The 22,343-nt window shown below is 44.2% G+C and overlaps 1 long non-coding RNA gene across 2 annotated transcripts in view; it reads right to left on the bottom strand.

Annotated features, from left to right (window-relative positions):
- LOC310845123 overlaps positions 1 to 22,343 on the bottom strand; it is a 57,619-nt gene that overhangs the window by 25,461 nt on the left and 9,815 nt on the right. Inside the window, exons 2-3 of one of the 2 annotated variants that reach the window (XR_014564484.1) lie at positions 15,254 to 15,393; positions 9,406 to 9,771 (exon numbers count right to left, since the gene is read on the bottom strand). This is a non-coding gene — a long non-coding RNA (uncharacterized lncRNA). Of the gene's footprint in view, positions 1 to 9,405; positions 9,772 to 15,253; positions 15,394 to 22,343 lie in introns of those variants that run through there. The other variant, XR_014564483.1, reaches the window with a different exon arrangement.

The raw sequence follows: 22,343 nt of genomic DNA, 5'->3' as shown, positions 1-22,343 counted from the left end.
AGATATCTTAAAGGGTTTCACATGGAGGAGGGAGCATGCTTGTTTTCTCCTGCTCTGGAAGGTAGGACTCAAACCAATGGCTTCAAGTTGCAAGAAAGGAGATTATGACTAAATATTTGGAAAAACTTTCTGACAGTAAGAGCTGTTCAGCAGTGGAACAGACTCCCACTAGAGGTGGTGGACTCTCCTTCCTTGGAAGTTTTCAAACAGAGGTTGGCTGGCCATCTGTCAGGGATGCTTTAGCTGAGATTCCTTCACTGCAGGGGGTTGGACTAGACAGTGGTGTAGCGTGGGGGGTGCAGGGGGGCTGGCCGCACCAGGCGCAACATCTGGGGGTTAGGGTTAGGGGCGCAAATCCATGGGTTAGGGGGCACAAATCCACGGGCTAGGGGGTCAAATTACTTGCCTTGCCCCGGGTGCTGACAACCCACGCTTCGCTACTGGGACTAGATGACCCTTGTGGTCCATTCCAGCTCTAAGATTCTGTGATCTGAACCACACAAAGCCGGTTGAGAGAGGGGCAGAATAGGGATGCGAAGTTGTTCTGGCACAGCAGCCGAGCACATGAAACACCATTGCATGAACCTCATGTCAACAGTGCAGTCCTGCTGGCTGCAGTGGTCTGCTTCATTGGCATGTTTCCAACACAGAATGCATTAGTGAAGCAGCACACAGCTGGATTGAACCCTCTTGCTGTCTGCAGTTTAATCAGAAAGAAAGGATAGGAAGATGCACATCTCCTTCCTCTGCCCCTATTTTGACTGTATATGCTAAAAAATCTATAAATAAACATTAGCCCCACCCATTCTGGGCTGGCATCTGATCAGCTGATCCCTAGGTCAGGGTGGGGCCCTGGGTCAAGATGGGAGTGGCTGTGCACACTCCTAAAACTAACAAATCACACTATCCATTTAAAAATCTTAGGGTTCCTTGGTTTTTTAGGATTCTTAAAATTCCTGGGCAACTTTCAATTAGTCATGTATAAACTGGGCATCATTTTTGCTTAGCTCACAAAGTAAAAGCAGAAATTGACTCGTGTGTTCATGTTGCATCTCCTGTTGGTCTTTTTCCAGCTACTAGAATCACTATAAAAGGCGGGTTGCCATGACCATAAATTTCATCTGCTGGACCTATGTGGCTTAGAAGGCATCTCATAGAGAAGCATGAACAATGAAATAGAAACCCAAGCAATATATGTGTGTGCATAAGAAAGGGCACCTTATGTTCAGCACCAAATGAAAGCAGCAAGACCTTCTAAATACCCAGCCTGAGGCAATTCATTACTTTAACAGGTTTGCTCTTGGAACGCCACTTTGAGGCTCATTTTCTTATCAGTTTGCAAATGTCATAATTATTGAATAGGCATTTAGCGAGTTGGAAGTGTGATGGAACCGAACCTCAAGTGCCACCTCATAAATTAGTGCCTATTGTGTGAAGCGATTTCAGAGCCATTCTTTCTCCTTGATGAACTTTGGGAGCTACGGCAAATGGTGCTTTGCAGACAATAATGCATTTGCTGCGACAACAAATGTTTCCCCTTCTCAGTGTTGAAGAACACAAGAAGAGCCTCGCTGGATCCGACCAAAGGCCTATGTAGACCAGTGTCCTGCTGTCACAGTGGCCAGTCAGATACCCATCGGAAGCTGCAAGCAGGGTAAGAGTGAGGTGTTGTTGTGTTTTTTTCAAGTTTGCATCTATTTGTGAGTGGAGTAGGAATTTTGTTTTGTAGTGAAGCTGATAGGTGATGCAATTAATAACAAGACCTTTATAAACTCGGAGAGACAGGAAATATAATTTAGTCGTCAGTCAGTGGGAGAAAACTGCAATGGGATAAAAGAATTCCAGTACTGGAAAGAAAAAAAGCATATTCAGTTTCAGCCCTTGTAATGGCTGCCTTTAGCCTACCCATACAAGTCCACACAATGTGCTTATAATGGAGAAGGGTCAAAGGAAAACAGATATTGAGCATGAGATGTGTTCACTTTTTATTTCTCTGTTGTGGTGCCTGCCTTTTTAATAGCTGCATAGAAATAGATGTTCGACAGATATCGCCTTTCTTGGTATAAAGATGTTATGACAGGGACATTCTTCTAGATAAGTCCTCGTCGGTGGTTCAGTGTTTAATCCAACTATGGAAAACATGGAGTTAAGTGCCATAGCCAGGAATAATTTGTGTTTGGGATCTTAAACCGAGTATGCCCACCTAGTCATCCATCTAGGTGGGTTGGAAAGGATTCGTGGATGAGGACACAATTGTTAGGTGCTGAAAATTGCATACCTGTGCCTGCACAATTTTCAAATGTGTTTGGATAATTACTTGAGTTTGGTGCAAGCTGTATTATACACATGGCTTACAACAAGCCATGAAACTAGATGATTACTATTTCTAAAACTCCTTGAAAATGGATACTTAGATTACGTACTTAGACGGTTAATGAGTGGGTTTGCCAGCTTCAACCGTTACAAACGCGGCATTTAACATGTGCCTGAGATGGTTTAGAAGTGGTAGGTAAATGATGTAGCATTAAGCGGGGGGGAAACAGAAATAACATGAAATGGAGAATAAAAATAGGGGAAGTGGGGAAGAGGCTGAGAGAAACCATCCTGAGAGTCAAAGTTTTGTGAAATTAATAGTCTCTCTAGATCTCATTTTAATGCTGTTCTGTAGATATGATTTATGCAGATCAGCCATGGTACTTACAAGGCCAGGCCACATACTTCCCCATCCTCCCCCCAGCTAAAATACCAGTAAAGACACAACACAGTTGAATGGGATCTACTGTAATCAGGCCAAAACTTTAGTGACTACAGATGAGGAGGTTTGGCATAGGCAATGGGTAGCCATTTATTTCCGGCCCACCTGCCTGAAATGATGTCAGTGGCAACCCGGCAGAAGGGAATCCTATGACTTACATCAAATAGGGGGATCCCTGCTGGGATTGCCACCTCTAGTAGAGTTGAGGCCCAAGCCCCCATCTGGAAATATGGCCAGAAGCAACTCCATTGTGGATCCCTTTAATGGAATACCCTGTTTCTGAAGGAGAAAGCGAGGGTACAACCCCCCCTCCAGCCAAGACTAAGGTTAAAAGGTAAAGGGACCCCTGACCATTAGGTCCAGTCGTGACCGACTCTGGGGTTGCAGTGCTCATCTCATTTTATTGGCCGAGGGAGCTGGCATACAGCTTCTGGGTCATGTGGCCAGCATGACTAAGCCGCTTCTGGCGAACCAGAGCAATGCACGGAAACGCCCTTTGCCTTCCCGCCAGAGTGGTACCTATTTATCTGCTTGCACTTTTTGATGTGCTTTCGAACAGGAGCAGGGCCTGAGCAATGGGAGCTCTCCCCAAAACATGGCGAACACCACAGCCATGGCAGGGCCAATGCAAAATAAAAGGAGTGGGTGGGTTGATCTGATGAAGAAGAGCTGGGTGCTGGGTGCTGACCCAGGTTGTTTAAATTCCCCAGGAGTGGACCTGAGGGGAGCCTGATTGTTCTTTCAAGCACACCCCCAAAGAGTCTTGCCCTCTGCACCAGTCTGCCATTGGCCAATTCAACAGGCTGGCGTGGAGCTAGATTTCAAGCTGGGATTACATGTTGAAGCTCATGCTTCGGCAAGACAGGGCCCCCAGCATCCCAGCTCTGCATTGTCAGTGTGTGTATGGGGGAGGGGAGGCACTAGCTGTCTCATAAAGCCGCCACACCCCCAAAAGGGGTAAGCAGACTCAGTGCCGGATTTACGTATAAGCTAAACAAGCTATAGCTTAGGGCCCCACTCTCTTGGGGGTCCCCAAAAAATTAAAGGAAAAAAAACTGGATGTACATTTCCAAAATATAAGATAAAAAAACAAATAAAATAAAACCCATGATGTAAGTAATGGGCCCCACCTGCTAGCCTGCTCCCTAAAATACCACTGGTTTGCTCATTTCTGCCAAAGTATTGGAGCCTCAGCTTCAGGATCTGTCCTTCCAGTGAGCACTCAGGACTGATTTCCTTAATAATCAAACCTATCCATTCTTAAGGAGATCAGCCTTGAGTGCTCACTGGAAGGACAGATCCTGAAGCTGAGGCTCCAATACTTTGGCCACCTCATGAGAAGAGAAGACTCCCTGGAAAAGACCCTGATGTTGGGAAAGATTGAGGGCACAAGGAGAAGGGGACGACAGAGGACGAGATGGTTGGACAGTATTCTCGAAGCTACCAACATGAGTTTGACCAAACTGCGGGAGGCAGTGGAAGACAGGAGTGCCTGGCGTGCTCTGGTCCATGGGGTCACACAACTAAATGACTAAACAACAACAAATATATTGGGTACCTACATTCTACATGTGCAAATGGCTTTAGATACCTATTAGGTCCATAAATTACCATATAGCATATAGTCAATGCAAAATAGAGTGACAATTTGTTGTTGACAAGGGACAGCTGGACATATAAAGGGCCCCACTACCTTCAGTAGCTTAGGGCCTCATCAAACCTAAATCCGGCCCTGAGAGGACTTTTCCCAGGTAATATAACCCAATAAATATAACATTTCTACCAATTCCTATTGTTAAGTTCATTCAGGGCATGGAGCACTGCTCTTTCTAGATGGGCTTTTGGTCTGATCCATCTGTTCTCTCTCTCTCTCTCTCTCTCTCTCTCTCACACACACACACACACACACACACACACACACGGCTTGAAACCTGAATAAAGGTTTTATTCAGAAGCCTTATCTGAGGAAGAAAAAGCATGCGAGGAAATCAAATGACTGACAGAGATGCCTATATTAAAATGTTGACATTTATTCTTGTCCAAAGAAAGCAGATTTTAATAGGATAAACATGTCAAACAATTGACGCTAACTATACTGGCAAGCAGTTAGTATGGCTAACTGATGGGGAAAACAGACCCAGGTTTTCTTTACGTTTAATTGTAAAATGGCCAGGAGAGAGCAGAAGCCATTCCTCACCTCCACCTAATAAACGAAAACTTCTAAAAGGGTTACATAAAACAAAAGAAAATATCCGTTAAAAAATACTGATAAAAACCAACCATTAAAAACAAGTTGGCATAACATATGTCAAAATGTAAATAAAATCATCAGTTTTAAAGCAAATGTGCACAGTACAAATGCACATAAAAAAGAGCCAAAGTTGTTTTGTGCATTGACAGGCCAACATAAAGAAAAGGTTGTTGACTCAGTAGTGCTCATCAAATCTCAGGTGCTGACTTTTCTTGGTGAATCATTGATCCCCTTTCCTCTTGTCTCTATCATCCTTCCCTCAGAGCCCTCTAGCCTTTTGCAGAATAATACACGCTACATGGAATTGAGCCTGAAGGAACTTCAACTGCAAAATGCAGTGCCTGGTATGTTCTGTTTTCAAAACCACTAGGGCCAATTAGCACAGGTCCTAAATGTTTATATTGGTGCAACCACCTCCGTAGCTGGTTTACTGCTTCAATTTTTTATTTTTTTATTTTAATATTGCTCGTCTTAATCTTTTTGCATGCTTTCTTGCTTTGCATGTGTGGTCTCCTCATCTGGAAATTATTTCTGAAGGAAGTCTTCTTGCCTCTAGTTTCCTTGAGTCTGCATGCCAGCATCCTCTTGTCCTTGGTGGTGCCTTGCCTGATCTGCTGCATACATTCTGGCTGAGCTTCTATTATTATGATTTTGAGCAACCCACAAGCATTCTGGAGAGTTTTGACCATGTTCTCTTTCCCCCCACATCCCCCCCACCACCACCAAAAAACAACTCCCTCAGTGAAGTCTTGTCACAAACAACCCAGGCATCAGATCAGGAGAAGGGCTATGGCTCAGTGGCAGAGAATGTAGAAGGTCCCAGGTTCGATCCCAGGTCGGGCTGGGTATTTCCCCTGCCTGAAACCATAGAGAGTTTGTCAATGTAGACAATGGATCAATTATTGTGTTGGCAATAAGGCACTTTCCTATCTTCCAGTTTGTGGGGGAAGAGACAGAGATGGGTGTAGAAAAATGGTTCAACAGGCAAGCATACAAACAAAATGCAGAAAACAAGGGAGAAAGATGGGACAGATGTAGGAAGACATTAATGCCAGCTCAGGTATTGTTCACTCCTTTGTGTATTAACAGGAGACGATAGATTGGAGTCGTGCCAAGTAGCCTTGCCTCCATTCTCCTGGGCAATAATGAAATATCCTAAAAGGGCAATGCGACCAGGTGTGTGCAATGTCTCCTTCCTCCCTACAGATGTTTGCATTGTACACATGGTCATCAGAGGCTGAGCTGCACCATGTGACCCTGCTCCTTGCTCCTGTGTTGCTGTTTAAGGTACCCAAGAATGCCCAGAGCCTAAAGTTCAGGTTGATATATCTACAGCATGCGTCAGAGGCTGCAGGGGCAATGGAGAGAAAGAGAGATTCTTCCATAAGCCACTGATTAAATAGCTACGGCCTGAGAGGGAAAGGGAGGTGTGCATGAGAATTTGCCAGCTGAAACCTTATCTGCAGGCTCAAGTCTGTTTTTTAGCATATTAGCAATGGCCAAATAATCCTGAGGTGCTGAATGAAGTGCCTCCACGAATCAATTATTTGCACCACTAAAGACGTGGGAACAGTTTGAAAATGCTTTCCTGCATATGCCACCCTGAGTGTACAGGGCTGCATTGAATGTAGTGCCAAAGAGATTGTCCCTCCAGTGCAACTGTTACTGCTTGCCTGATGGAACGATCTGGCCCTGCCACCCCCACTGAGTTTTTTTGGGGGGAGGGGTTCCCCTGACCCTCAGGAACAGATTTAGGGAGGTCACAGGAGTGCACAAGGGGAGGAGAGGGGGGAAGTCCCATTGTAGTAGTGGGCATCACTGCACTGGTTTCCGCTAGTGCAACAGGCTTAATCTACTACTACTACTACTACTACTAATAATAATAATAATAAATAATATTTATACCCTGCCCATCTGGCTGGGTTTCCCAGCCACTCTGGGCAGCTTCCAGCAAAATATTAAAACACAATAATTCATCAAATATTAAAAGCTTCCCTAAACAGGGCTGCCTTCAGATGTCTTCAAAAAGTCAATCAGCTGTTTATTTCCCACCAGGTGGGAGTGCATTCCACAGGGCGAGAAGGCCCTCTGCCTGGTTCCCTGTAACTTCGCTTCTCGCAGTGAGAGAACCGCCAGAAGGCACTCAGAGCTGGACCTCAGTGTCCGGGCAGAACGATGGGGGTGGAGATGCTCCTTCAGGTATACTGGGCTGAGGCCGTTTAGGGCTTTAAAGGTCAGCACCAACACTTTGAATTGTGCCCAGAAATGTACTGGGAGCCAATGTAGGTCTTTCAGGACCAGTGTTATGTGGTCTCGGCGGCCACCCCCAGTCACCAGTCTTGCTGCTGCATTCTGGATTAGTTGTAGTTTACAGCTCACCTTCAAAGGTAGTCCCATGTAGAGTGCATTTACACAGCAGTAAATATAAATTGTGTGAGAGTTTCACATGTACTGGAAGCTTGAAAACGGGGGGCAAAATATTGTCTGAGCTCATATTAACAGCTCCCAGGAACCTGGTGGGATCTGAACAGTTGAAAGAGACTCCATAGGTCACCTTGTCCAAATTTTATTGAAATAATGATCAAACTAGCAGAGAAGGGAACCTTATCTCTGACTCTGAGATTTACACCTGGGGTAGGGAAGTTCAAGAAGTTGTTGGACTGCTACTACCATCCGGGCTCACCCACACTTTGCTTTTCCCGCACCTACAGACCCTCCAAATGTCCCTATTTTCCAGGGACAGTCCTGGATTTACAGAAGCCAACCCAGTTTCTGATTTGATCCCGGAATGTCCCATTTTTCCGTAGGACGCCCCTAGTTTCATCAAAAAAATGTTGCATGGTATGGTAGAACGTCCCTATTTTCGTTGGATAAATGTTGGAGTGTATGGAGTTATGCGACCCCTGAGTCAAGGAGGTATGTATCTATACAACCTTTAGAAGACATCTGAAGGCAGTCCTGTATAGCAATTTTTTAATGTTTGTGTTATGTTTTTATATAAGTTGGAAGCTGCCCAGAGTAGCTGGGGTAACCCAGTCAGATGGGCGGGGTATAAATAGTAAAATAACTACTAATACAACTAGATAGGAGATCTGTATTTTTATCAGAGAGTTGTTGGAGGGTATGCAGCTAGGAAGAATGGGTCTGAGCAATTTTCCACATGTCCATTCTTTCTGGGTCTGAGTGGTTTTTCCATTTTCCCCAGGAAAACCTGCTCTTTACTGCTGAGTCAGAGCAAATGTCAAAACCCACAGGAAACCTGATTGACGTTTGCTCTGATTCAGTGGTAAAGAACAGGTTTACTCAGGGGGAAGCGGTGGGAGAAGCAGAAGTGTGGACAAGGTACAACAGAAGCAGCACCTCAGCAGCATCTTGAGGGTCACAGGTCCCACCTCCACTCCTGATTTATGCATTCCTTAATAGTCTGTTCTATTGAAAAACTAACTAGGAAACTAGTGATGTATGGAAGTGAGAGCTGGACCATAAAGAAGGCTGATCACAGAAGAATTGATGTTTTTGAATTATGGTGCTGGAGGAGACTCTTGAGAGTCCCATGGACTGCAAGAAGATCAAACCTATCCATTCTTAAGGAAATCAGCCCTGAGTGCTCACTGGAAGGACAGATCCTGAAGCTGAGGCTCCAATACTTTGGCCACCTCATGAGAAGAGAAGACTCACTGGAAAAGACCCTGATGTTGGGAAAGATTGAGGGCACAAGGAGAAGGGGACGACAGAGGACGAGATGGTTGGACAGTATTCTCGAAGCTACCAACATGAGTTTGACCAAACTGCGGGAGGCAGTGGAAGACAGAAGTGCCTGGCATGCTCTGGTCCATGGGGTCACGAAGAGTCGGACACAACTAAATGACTAAACAACAACAACAACAACAACTAGGCACCGACAGTGCTATTTCTTAATACAGTTCCTAAAAAGGGAAGGGCGTTTGGGGAGGCTCTGCCCCATTAGAAATGTTTCCTGAAACACAGTTTTTCTTCCCTCTCACCTGTTGTATAGCTATAAAACTGCTAGCACATTTGCAAAGCTAAGCAGGATCCCATAGGGTTTCAAACTGGAAGGGGAGCCATGTGTTGGGATTCCTGCATTGCAGGGGGTTGGACTAGATGGCTCACAAGATCCCTCCCAAGTCTACAGTTCTACGATTCTATGCTTCATACTGTATATCACACAGCTCCTCTCCTGCCTATACAGTGGTACCTCAGGTTAAGTACTTAATTCGTTCCGGAGGTCCGTTCTTAACCTGAAGCACCACTTTAGCAAATGGAGCCTCCTGCTGCCACCGCACCGCCGGAGCACAATTTCTGTTCTCATCCTGAAGCAAAGTTCTTAACCTAAAGCACTATTTCTGGGTTAGCGGAGTCTGTAACCTGAAGTGTATGTAACCCGAGGTACCACTGTACTAGCAAAATGTTCTTGCAGAGGTGGGGGGACAATATTATGTAAGGCTAGGAAAAGTTCCTGGAATCAGATGCAGATGAGCGGAAGAAAACAGCAATAACCTTCTCTCGTTGGGGTGCAGGCCAATCCTCTAGCTGTTCCATTGGCTGCAATCGTCTTTTCAAAAGTGAGAAAAAATGTGAGTCATTCTGAGCGGCTGCTGTCAATGCCGCTTTGGTGGGAACAGCCTTCTTTGATCCTCAAAAGCATGAATTCCTCTGCTAGCTGTAACCTTTTCCTGGTTGCCGGCCAATCTCTGCACTGAGAGAATAGGACATGAAAGCGCCATCTGGGGGAACCTGCAGGCCTCTGCAGAAAATGAAACCAAGGCCAGTTATTATGACAGAATATGAGATTCATCAGCTTCTTCAGTGGGTGGGAAGCTTGAGTTCTCAGTTTAGATTAAAAATCAACCCATGCAAAGCAGATTCTGTAGCATGCATGGTGTAACTGAGTGCATTCAGGAGCTCTGTACCTCATCATAGATCTCTGCTGGAGGCCCTCACAAAGATGTTTAATTGGTAAATATTTGGGAAACAAAGATTTTTGTATCGAGGAGCAAATTTCAGCTGAGCTAAATTAGTGTGGCTTGAATGTTATGAAATCACACTTCTTTCTTCCCTATGTTCTGATCTTCTCTGTGGGGGTCTACACACAAATGTAAGCGTTACCACTGTTACCACTGTTACCAGTCTCAGCATCTGAAAAAAATATATATCCTCGTGATAACTGATTGATATTTTAGCATGGGTTTCCCAAATAGTCCCTTTTTAAGGCAACCTTCCCTAATAGTATGCAATTTTCCTATGCTGGTTTCACAAAAAATATGCATTTTATGCATAATTACTTTGCATATGCATTTTTATACACATTACTTGACTTGAGAAATGCTTTACATTTTGGAGAAGTGTGATTTTTTAAAAGGATGCTTGTGTTTCAGTTTGTGCATTGTATTGGAAAGAGTGAATTTGGTAGTTTTGCCTTTAAATGTGACCTGAATAATAATAATAATAATAATAATAATAATAATAATAATAATAATAATAAAGCTCTCCCATCTCCAATGGTGGCTGCCATTTTGTTTTTCCAATTTTGTTTCTTTTTTTGCGTGTGAAGTACAACATTGCTCTGGGACTTTATTTTGATGGAAGAACTGCTGGTCACCTCAAAGATCATGCTCACCTGTGGGGTGCAATATTTTTCTTGGGTGTCATTCCTTTCCCCAAATGCCCTGGAATGACACTACACTGGAGCATTCTGGGGGAAAATAAATGTCGGCTGCCAGGAGTGACTGCCAGTGTCTGCTCTACCAGTTTCCTTTTGTATCCAATGCTTCTTTCTTAATCATAAATTAGAGGGGAATGAACCAAATGGGCCCCACTTCATTCTGCTATTCATTGCAAAATAAGTGTACATCCCTATATCTCTACTTACAGGAAGCTTTACCTTAAATGCATATAACAAACACATCCTGGGACATTGTTCATCCAACTGTATGTTCATAATTGCCTGCTGAAATCATGGAAGTATTTATACCACAAATGTTCTGGAGTGGTGTAGTGCTTCACATTTCTTGTGCTATTGGGCAAAAGTGCTGCTCCAGAGAGAGTGACATTGCAGAACAACTAATGCAGCAGAATGATGGGTGCTTGGTCCAGTATGAACCCACGACTAATGCATGGTGGCGCTGTGGTCTAAACCACTGAGCCTCTTGAGCTTCCTGATCAGAAGGTCAGCGGTTCGAATCCCCGTGACGGGGTGAGCTCCCGTTCCTCTGTCGCAGCTCCTGCCAACCTAGTAGTTCAAAAGCACACCAGTGCAAGTAGATAAATAGGTACCACTGTGGTGGGAAGGTAAACAGCATTTCCATGCGCTCTGGTTTCCATCAAGGTGTTCTGTTGTGCTAGAAGCGGTTTAGTCATGCTGGCCACATGACCCGGAAAGCTGTCTGTGGACAAACGCCAGCTCCTTTGGCCTGAAAGCAAGATGAGTGCCACAATCCCATAGTCGCCTTTGACTGGACTTAATTGTCCAGGGGTCCTTTACCTTTTTTACCTTTTACCTGTGCCAATGACATGTTGTAGAATACACTTGCAAAAAAACAACAACCCATCAGTCTGGAAGGACGCTCTCAAATATGAAGTAACAGAGTCTTGGCTTTGCTATATAAATAAGCCTGAACAGTGTAAACTCTATCTATATGTTCTATCTATAAGCACTATCAGTTTAATCAGAGTTAAATTCATGAGCTGTATCTGTCTACATGGGCACGTAACTGTAGGATGAGAGGATTTCCTTGTCAAACACAACCAATCAATTTTTAGAGAGAAGAACAGAACAGATATGTTCAAGGTTGCTGTGTTCTAAAGCAGCCTTCCCCCAACATAGTGCCCTTGAAAACTACATGTCCCACTAGCTTGCACAGGGTGTCAGACAACATGGGAGTTGTAGTCCAAAATAATCGGGAGAGTACCACCTTGAGGAAAGCTGTTCTAGGGCAATGGGATTCTGGTCAAGGTGATCAATCAAAGAGGATTTAAGATAAGAGCAGAAAGGTTGATAGGTCCTTTGGAGGTCATGCAGGCCTAAAAGAAGATCATTAATTTTTGCTTTCCTCCCAGTTGGCCCTTGGTATTATCTCAATCTAGAGTTTAACATGAGTTTTAAGATTGTATTAATCCATGATAAATGTTTATCTGAATGAACCCTTAGGAAAAGAAGGACTGCTGGCAATGACTTTATAGTTCTCTCCCCGCACCAATTGTTTTAGAAACCCTCAGCTTTGAGACAACAGGGAGAAGGCAGATAATTTCCCAACAGTTCTGTTTCTGTGACGGCAAATCCATCATTCCAAATCAACTTAGTATGTTTGAGATACTTGAAGTTTGCGGTTGTATTGTTACAAATCTGCTTCGATTAGGTTTACCATGATATGACTTTGTGGTTTTTTTCTGTATTTCAATGAAAAGTCTCCTGGATTAATGTGCCCTCAAAGCTCTGTAAGCTGCTTTCCCTAAATGTGCTTTATAGGGATAATTCGTAAAACTGCATGAGATAAAACATTAATTATTGCTATGAAAACGGGACTGCATTGTTTTGCGCCAATCTGTTTTGATGCGCTCCTCCACTTCTTTACATGCATCCAAACAATCTGGGTGAAACTGAAAAGAAACTCAAAACATCACAAGGCTGTTTTTAACTGCAAATGAAAACCAGGAAATAAAACAACCCTTTGTTCGTTTTATCAAGCACACTCCAGCACGCTTCATTCTGCACTGCCTTCCAACTTGCTTAAAACATGTACAAAATGGGTGCTCCAATTTCAATCGGATAATACTTTAAACCTCCTTTGTGCGAAACTCATGGAGCAGGCTCAGAAAGAGTTTGTCAGTTCATCGCCTAATACACTTTGGGCAAGCCAACATATGCTGATGGTTCAATGGTAAAGGTTGAATATTCGGTTTTGTGCCACACAATGCCTCAGACCCTTTTCCGGAACGAGGGCCACATTTCCTCGTGGGCCACTTTCCAGGGGCCACTTTGCAAATGGTGGGCGGGGCCAGGCAAAAATGGGCAGAACAAGAGATGTGACTCTTACATCAAGTAATATTCCAGCCACAAAGTTGGAGGTTTCAACACACACACTTCTCCACGCTAGCAAACACAAAACTACCAGGTAAAAATATTCAAGGAGGGTGTGGGCAAAGGATATGCGGTGTCCTGTGGAGAGGTTCAAGGGCTGGACAAAGACACTTGGAGGAACAAATTCAGTCCTCAGGTGCTACACAATGTGCACATCCACATATAAAACAATTTCTCCATTCCAACTGTTTTCAAACAAACTGCACACTTTAAGACAGGGATGGGGCAGCTGCAGGTCTCTAGAATTTGTTGGACTACAACTCCCATCATCCTTGTCTACAGGCCATGCTGGCTGGCTGTGCTGGGAGATGGGGTCCACCTGCATCTGAAGGGTCACAGGTTCTCCCATCTATCCTTTGGGTGCATGTACAATTGATGCTGCATGTTCTGCCCTTGGACAGACCATCAGCTTGTGCCAAGGGGCACATATTATTTTATTATTTCACTCATTATTTCATTTATGTCCCACACCCTAGCAACCATGCAGCACTAGCTAAGATAATACACTTTGAAAAAAAGGAACAGGACACCTTATGTTAGCTCAAGAATATTTTTTTTCCATTTCAGAACCGAGCTCACTGTCCTTTCACGCAAAAATAGGTTCAGGGTTCCCACCCACCCAGCTTTCTTTCAGCAGCAGATACCAATCTACTGACTGTCTACCACGACCCAAAGCCGCCCATCTCCTTCATTACATGTTGCAGTGTAGAGGTTGTGGTTTTAAACTAAGACCTGGGAGACCAGGGTTCTACTCCCCACTAAGCTATGAAGCTCTTTGGGTCATCTCAGGCAGTCACTGTCTCTCAGCCAGACCTACCTCACAGGGTTGTTGTAAGGATAAAAGTTGAGCTCGTGGGAGAAAGTGGGATATAAATCACAAATGACTGAATGGTGTGGTTTTCAGACTCAAAACCAGGAGGAGAGAGCAAGTCACTCACTCACGTAGCTTCTCCGTCTGCACACTGCCTTAGTTTCTGATCATAAAATCAACACTATTCTTTTAGAAGTTCTAATATTTAATACATCACAAGTGTTTGCGAAATGTGGAGATTATTAAAAATTTTATAATACAATATGCCGCTGTGTTTATATATTAATACATTGGAACTCGTTAGCAACAACTGTTGTTAAGTAAGCTGTTAAGATGTCTAATGTTGTGGTGTGAAGAGGTATGCTTGGACTGGTTCCAGTTTCTTTTATGGATCATTATTATTTGAATGACATGAGTGTGTTTACTGAAAGACTGATTAACGCCTAGCTTTGACTGACCTCTGTGGAAATGCTCGCTTTGTAAAGAGAAATTAGAGGAGTGTGTTTATTTCAATCCCTAATGCAGAGAGAATAATTGTTGAGGGTGAATAAACACAGGGCCTAATTGATTACTTAGACAGCAAGAAACCCAATTAGGGGAAATGAAAAGAAGAAGGGATTCAGGACAGTTTGATTAATTTATTGGGGATCAATCTCTATTAAAGGCTAAATATTGCTTTGCAATGATCAACACTCTTCGGCACATGGAAATGTATACATAGGTGGTCCTGACGTAAAGTGGGCTGCTTTGGGTGATAGTTTCTGGGGAACAATATATTTTGCATTTGTTTGTATTTTTTATTTTTTTAAAAAAAACAAGTTACTGAAAGTTGTGAGGAATCTACATATATTTGATAGAATGGTGTGAGTATCTCTTCCTTATCCCCTGAGGAGTGTGGGTAGGTAGTGGACTGTGGGGTCTCAGATTTCACCACCGCCCTATGTGTTGCCCAAATTCAGCACCCCCTTGACTCCCACACTCCTTCTTAAATCATAGTTGTGGCATCTCCACAGCATCCCCAGGCTCCACACCCAGTGTGACCAAACCAGTTGCACTCCCCTAAATCTCCCTCTGACTAGTCCAAGATTCCTTGGGCATTGTTGGAGCTAAATTGCTCTTTTTGTTTTTTGTCTAAAAATACCGGTACATTTTGTACTTCTGCAGCTCTTTGCACCCCCCCCCCAAAAAAAAAAAACAACTGATGATACCTCCCTCTTGTGTGTGAATGGGACCTGCTATGATTGTGTAGGATTAAGTACTGGAAGTGAGGGCTGCTGAATTTGTCGTGAATCCTGAGCAAACATCCAGGTTGTTCTTTGGATGAGGTTTAAAACTTACCTTATCCAAATTCCCCATCCTTTGAATTGTTCACTTTTGGTAAGTTTCTGTTTGAGGTCCACCAGGCAATTAACTTTCACTGTTGGGTATGGGAAGATTTCCAGCAGTAACTCAAGTGAAGGAACAGCCAAACTCTGTTCCTGGAAAAGGAAATATGAGTGTGTGATTGTGTGTGTTTTCTAAACCAGCTCCAACGATACAGGTAGCTTCGTATGTGGTTGCATTTTTTTTTTCATGATCTGTTGTTGTTTTTAGTGACTTTTCCAGAGATCGTTTTCTCACCCAGAAAATTGTGAAATTTGTGCCTTTAGTTCTTGCGGAAAAGGATGCCCACTTCACACAGAGGCCTGCACGACGGGTGTGTGGGAGCAGAGGGGTGTGTGTGTGTGTGTGTGTGTGTGTGTGTGTGTGTGTGTGTTAGTGGTGGGCGATTCACTGCCCTTCAGCTACCTTGACGGCTGGGAGTACAACAGTATTACATCAAAATGATATGTGTGCTTCTAATCAATCATAAAATCATTAAAGGGCATTAAAAGGAATAACTCATTTGGCTGCAGAGAGCTCATGTGTGTGCCCTTGAATTCAAGAAGAGGGCACAGCCATGAGCCCACTGAGGCCAAACTCGTTACCTCTTTTAACACCCTTTAATGAAGGCAGTTAGAGCATGGATTTTAGTCACACTGAAACAATAGAGACAGTGGGGGGGGAGCAAAGGGGAAAGAGTTTAGCTAGAGGGAAAGCTCCTTTCAGTTCTTGAACTGGGCTCAGGAGCTTCCCATGCTATATGTGTGTGGGGGGGGACTCCTTAAAGGCATTAAAAAGAGGTTGTATCTTTGAGGCCAATGCTGAACACTGCAAGCCAGCTTCAGTAATATCTGTGAAGGATAACAGCAACGGGAGACTAAATTTGTGCCCTGTAACAGAGGAAGTTGATAATTTCTGCAGCTCTGATGGGAAGATGCCTGATCATTCCCTGAGGGAATTATTTCTGCCTTTGATCCACACACAAAACTCATTTTCCCATCAAAAAGAGTTGCGCCTGCATAGCCATGGCAATGTATCACCCTAATAATGGTCAATGAGATGTTCACACAAGGACCAAATGCAGGATATTCTTGAACCATATAAATAAGGAAATGTGATTGCCCAGGGTGGACAGAAGTGTTATAATCTGGTACTTAAAAAGGTAAAGGGACCCCTGACCATTAGATCCAGTCACGACCGACTCTCGTTTATTGGCCGAGGGAGCTGGCGTACAGCTTCCGGGTCATGTGGCCAGCATGACTAAGCTTCTTCTGAAGCACACGGAAACACCATTTACCTTCCCGCTGGAGTGGTACCTATTTATCTACATGCACTTGACATGCCTTCAAACTGCTAGGTTGGCAGGAGCAGGGACCGAGCAACAGGAGCTCACCCCGTCCCAGGGATTCGAACCGCCGACGTTCTGATCGGCAAGTCCTAGGCTCTGTGGTTTAACCCACAGCACCACCCGTGTCCCTAATCTGGTACTTAAGTTGTCCCAATAGAAAAGAATGAAAATGTAGGCTGGTTGCCTGTAGCAAGAGTACAGAGCATCTCTACATCAAACCACATTCAGTGCCCAAGGCTGGCTTGACTTTCTTTACTTATGTCTTCCTCTTCCTTATCCTAACTTCCTTTCATGAAGAAAATCATGGGATTTCCAGGCAGGCTCCAATCCACACAATGACCAGACCTAGACCTGCTTAGCTTCAATGTGGTTGTTCCAATAATTTTGGAGATGGGAGCCTGGTGGTTTAAGGATGGTACTCGGCAGTTCCAGCTAGGAGCCTGCCAGGATAAGGGTAGAGACTATCAGAAGGTTTGTGAGGGCCAAGGATGGCAACAAGCAGGCCAGTGAAGAAGCTACTTTCCCTGCATTATAAACACTTATATGGGCCTATGAACTAAGCATGAATGCCAATGCCAGTTTCCTTTTCTTCCAAAAATCACAGGGGCAAGAAGGGATCCTGCGGTGATAACATTTCTATTGAAATTGTGGCATTTTAAAATAGAGCAAGGGACACGGGTGGCGCTGTGGGTTAAACCACAGAGCCTAGGACTTGCCGATCAGAAGGTTGGAGGTTCGAATCCCCGTGACGGGGTGAGCTCCCATTGCTCAGTCCCTGCTCCTGCCAACCTAGCAGTTCGAAAGCACGTCAAAGTGCATGTAGATAAATAGGTACCGCTCTGGCGGGAAGGTAAATAGGTACCGCTCCGGCGGGAAGGTAAACGGTGTTTCCGTGCGCTGCTCTGGTTTGCCAGAAGCGGCATAGTCATGCTGGCCACATGACCCGGAAGCTGTACGCCGGCTCCCTTGGCCAATAAAGCGAGATGAGCGCTGCAACCCCAGAGTCGGCCACAACTGGACATAAGGGTCAGGGGTCCCTTTATCTTTACCTTTAAAATAGAGCAACCACAGTAAAAAAAAATCTATAATATACTGTGTTTATCTTACAGTTTTGGAAATCTCTTATATCAGTACTTTGAGGTTCGCTGAGTCTTGTTCCCTCCACCCCACCCTCCAAAATGTGTTGTATCCACACATTTGCTTTAGCTGTTGTTTTTTATGCCCATGAAGCTTTGCTGCCTGAGGCAGAATAGCAAATGGAGGCCCCTCTCCCCCAAAACAAGGTGTTTTGTACACAAAGATACTTACTTCGCCAAAGCTTTATTAGGCATTATGAATATAGGCCATCATAAAACATCCATATATAAAACTTTAAAATATATACAAAAACAGCCATGTAAAATATGTAATGATGAGGATTTTCATTGGAGTTTCTTCCCGCTAAATAGTGCCATTCACCACTCTAAGAGATACTATTGACAAAAACTCAGCCAGCCTTGCAGTTACTTCCAGATTAATGTCAGACAGATAGAATTTGATACTTTTCTTGTGCCATGAGGCTAGATTACCCCCCAAAATGGGATACCACGTGTTTGCATAGCTACCTTTGTACACTAAGATGTCCGAGGTGTTTTGGCACCTAAGAAAGAAAATCCCACAAGCGCCTCACTCTGGAAGTAAATAATAATACTATGGTAATAATAAATTAAACAACCACAATTTGCTACCCCTATCAAGTCACCCAAAACCAGCTCCCTCCTTCTGCCTAATAGTAGGGCCCTTCCTCCTGGTATCACCACAGGGGCCACATAGCTGTTCCTTGCTTTGCTTGAAAGCTCCCACCTTTTATCCATAGGCCCAAATGTTGCCCATTTACTTTTGTGTGTGTTGAACTGGTGGCAATGAAGCCATCTTTGCTGCTTTCTGAGCTAGGTCTGTTTCAGCTGGAACACAGTGAGTCAGATTCTGAGAGAATGTTACTCGTGGGAGCATTTTGGATAAATTTAAAACCTGCTCCATGTGATAAATGAGCTAATGGAAGAAAAAGAAGTGGGGGACGGGGACGGGATACCCAACCAACAGATTTATGTTTGTAACAGATTTTTTTCCTCGGGACTGAGAGACAATATGTAGGACAATGGAAGTGGGTCTCCTTGAAGCAAACGGGCACAGATGTATGTATCCAAGTAAGTAATGATAGGGCTAGTGTTTCAGGGGAAATTTCAATCCATAAACATAACATGACAGAAGAGACACTCAGGGTCAAATTAATTCTTATGGCAAGTATAACATAAGGCATAAGACCAGACATAAGATACTGGTCACTGTGTTTGCCGTTGGCAAGTTAGAAATCATTTTTTGAAGCAGGCAAATGTCAATACTGTTGCCATCTGAGAAGCCAGTTCAAACATCCCTTGAGTCAGCTGTTCAGAAATAACTGATTCATGTGAGTAGCAACTGATTCATGTGAGTAGACTCATTGCGTGACAGAGAAGGCATTATCAGAACGGAACAGCAGCTTCTTCCATGAAAATCAACACTGAGTTCCCAACACACCCTTCTCACAGACGAATTAGCTCCTTTGAGAGTTTCTCCTTCAGCATTCTTCGTCTGCACTTACTGACTGACCCAAATAACACACCCTATGTTTTGTGTGTGTGTGTGGTTCTTGCGTTGAGGAAAACTCAACTAGAGTTCCCATCTGGACAACTTCTGGCAGCCACATCTGGGCAGGGCCAGAGGCAAAAAGTGGGCAAAACAATGAATGTCAATTTTGTATACAAAACTAGTTTCCACACGCACTCACACATGCCCCTCCATCCTCTGTCCAGCCAACCAAGAGGTATTACCAGAGTTCAAGAATGCATTTCAGTCTGGGGAAAAGCCGTGTGCAAAGCTGGGCTGGTGAAGGGTGTGACATGAGGGGTGTGGCTAAAGATCACCTGGGGCCTGAGTACAGTCCAAGGGGCCAGATAGAGGGACCTGGGCGCTACATTTGGGGGCCATGCCTGAGACCCCCTCTCTTTGACTTTTTTCTTTATATATTTCCAAAATAGGCAAATCACTATCTGTGTAAGCAATTGTTTAGAACAGTGGTTCCCAATTGGTGGTCCGCAGACCCCAGGGAGTCTGTGTAACCCACCCAGCGGGTACATGGCACCATTCACATAACAAAACTAGCAAAACCAAATTTTTGTTTACCTTAGCACAGTATGGGAGTAAAAAAGATCAGGGAGAAGCAAAGCAGCTGTGAGCTTTTCTCTGCAAAACCAGACTTTCATGCATTCCCAGTAAGATGTAGCGTGACTGGGGTAATTTAGTAATTTTAGAGGGTGAACATTACTTTTTGCAAATTTATTCAGTGAAGCGTCTTAAAAATATGTTTTGGGGTATAAAGAATTCAAATCCGCTATCATTATTTTAGTGACTGAACAACAATTAGGTTGGTAAGTCTACGTTTGATTAAAAAGCACATAAACTGTTCCTGGAAAACCAAAGAATTTTAATTTACCTTCTGAATATGTCAGATGATTCTTAACAATAATAGTAAGTACTTGGCAATCATTTTGACACGATTTCTATGCAATTTTACACATGTTTTACTTACCAAGCAAAACCTAATTATATTAATTTAACCAATATATATTTTGAATTCCCAAGTCACATTACAACTTTTTTAGCACCCCTCATTTTTGGAATTTGGAAGTTTTAATATTCAACATGCCCCATATGCAGTACGGAGCGGGGGAAGCCTGGTTGTCTGAATGCATCCTGAGAACACAAGACAGAATGCAAAAGGCCTGGTGAAGGGGTAGTGACTCATCATGTGCTCAGTTCTGTGCTACATCATGCCATGTGGCATCACTGTTTCCTCTGACCACTCTTGATTCTGACCAGGAGTGGAAGGAACTGGAGGAGGAGGAGGGAGGAGGAGGAGGAGGAGGAGGAGGAGAAGGAAGGAAGGAAGGAAGGAAGGAAGGAAGGAAGGAAGGAAGGAAGGAAGGAAGGAAGGAAGGAAGGAAGGAAGGAAGGAAGGATATTACGGAACCAAGCCCTTTTGGTGAAGCCCCATCCCTTCAGTTTCCCAAACAGGAAACCCTGAGGATGCTTCTTCTCCCAGAGGAGGATCCAGACAGCAAGGAGGATCCAGTGCCGTCTTCCAGGGAGAGGTGGCACATAAAGAGATTCAATCTACTAGACATAGCATCCACCTGCAGGCCAGGAATTCCCACTGGGACAGGGGTTCTTGAAAATAACTGGAAATTCTCCACCTCTGCTTAAAGGTTGGGTACCCAGCATGGAAACTTGTTGGAACAGCATCACAGCTCCTGAGCAGTCTTGGAACTCTACTAATCTCACACCCCTGAACCTTGATTCTTACTCCTGGGCCAGACTTATTTGTTTTGTAAGACCTCCAGGACTAGATTTTGCTCTTTGCTTGCCACTGAACTTGTACCATTAGATTGCCCCCCCCTTTTTTTAACTTTGAGTAAAAATGGCACATATCAGTGGTTTGGATCAGGAGACAAGATACATTGCTTCTTGGCTGACCCACAGCGTCAAGGCAACCACCACAGACCATGACATTGCACTGTGGCCAGCCAAAATGCTCTAGGCCTCACCGACATTGGGCTTTCTTTTGAGAATCAGATTGACATTTACAGAACCTCTGATCTTTGCATATGCGACAGCTCACAATGGACATCACTGATGGACATAATATTGGTTATCCTATACCTGCAGTCCAAGATGCTGCGTTAACCTAGGATTCTACTAGGCTGTGTGCTGTATCTTGCTTAAGGCTCCTTCTCTTAGACTGGAAGCAGGAGACCCAGCCGTGCAGATTCACCCTGATGTGCCAGCATTGCAGCTTGAAGGATCAGGCCATGAGAGAATGACCTGGACAAAAAAGAAATGCCTTCAGGATAATGTCTAGGTGAGCATTTGTGGAGCATTAAGAGATGATCACCTGTCAGGCAAAGGGATTGACCCAGATCGGGGGGAGAGTGTGGAAGAGAATTTTAATGAATTCCTGCGGCGTTAAGACTATGCAGAGCAGAAAAAGAGCTTTGAGTTATGCATGGTGGCACAATAACGCACACTGCAGGGAAGTCCAGCGTAAGGCCTCAGTGAGGTGAAGCTTGATGAAAAGATAGAGGGAAATGAGGATAAAGCTGGCAGAAACAGCCCCTCTTCAGAACCGTGACGTTCAAGGCAATGGTTTCACATGTGATGCTAAGAGCACAATTTTCAAGCAATGTGTAAGTTGGCGAACTGCATTCCCTATGGGCACATAAGGAACTAGGCCAGTTCACACCTTACTGCTGGACCAGAGCTGCTATTGAAAAGCTGCTTCCGTTTGGCCAGGAGGTACCCTGAATCAGTATTCTTCAACTTTGATGACCTTTCCAGCTGATGTTGACCTACATCTTCCATCATCCCTGGGGAGGATGGGAGCTATAGCACAACAACTTTTGAAGCCCTAAGGTTAAAAAAAGCCACTGGTCTGGATTGTTCAATTAGTTCCTACACCAGCATCCCCAATGGAGGTTCAGTACCAGTTTGAAAACTCAGTGTACCACCCGGGTACTCCATGATAGGATAGATGCTCTTGGGCCGACCCAACTCCTCCTACCAAGTGGATGAAGATCCTGGCAATGGGGTAAGGTAAGGTTACCAGACGTCCCTGTTTCCCTGGGACAGTCCCCGGACAAAATC

This window comes from Podarcis gaigeae, assembly GCF_964106915.1.
Source record: "Podarcis gaigeae genome assembly, chromosome: 5".
Taxonomy (NCBI): Eukaryota; Metazoa; Chordata; class Lepidosauria; order Squamata; family Lacertidae; genus Podarcis; species Podarcis gaigeae.
This window is presented reverse-complemented; position numbering and strand designations above follow the sequence as displayed.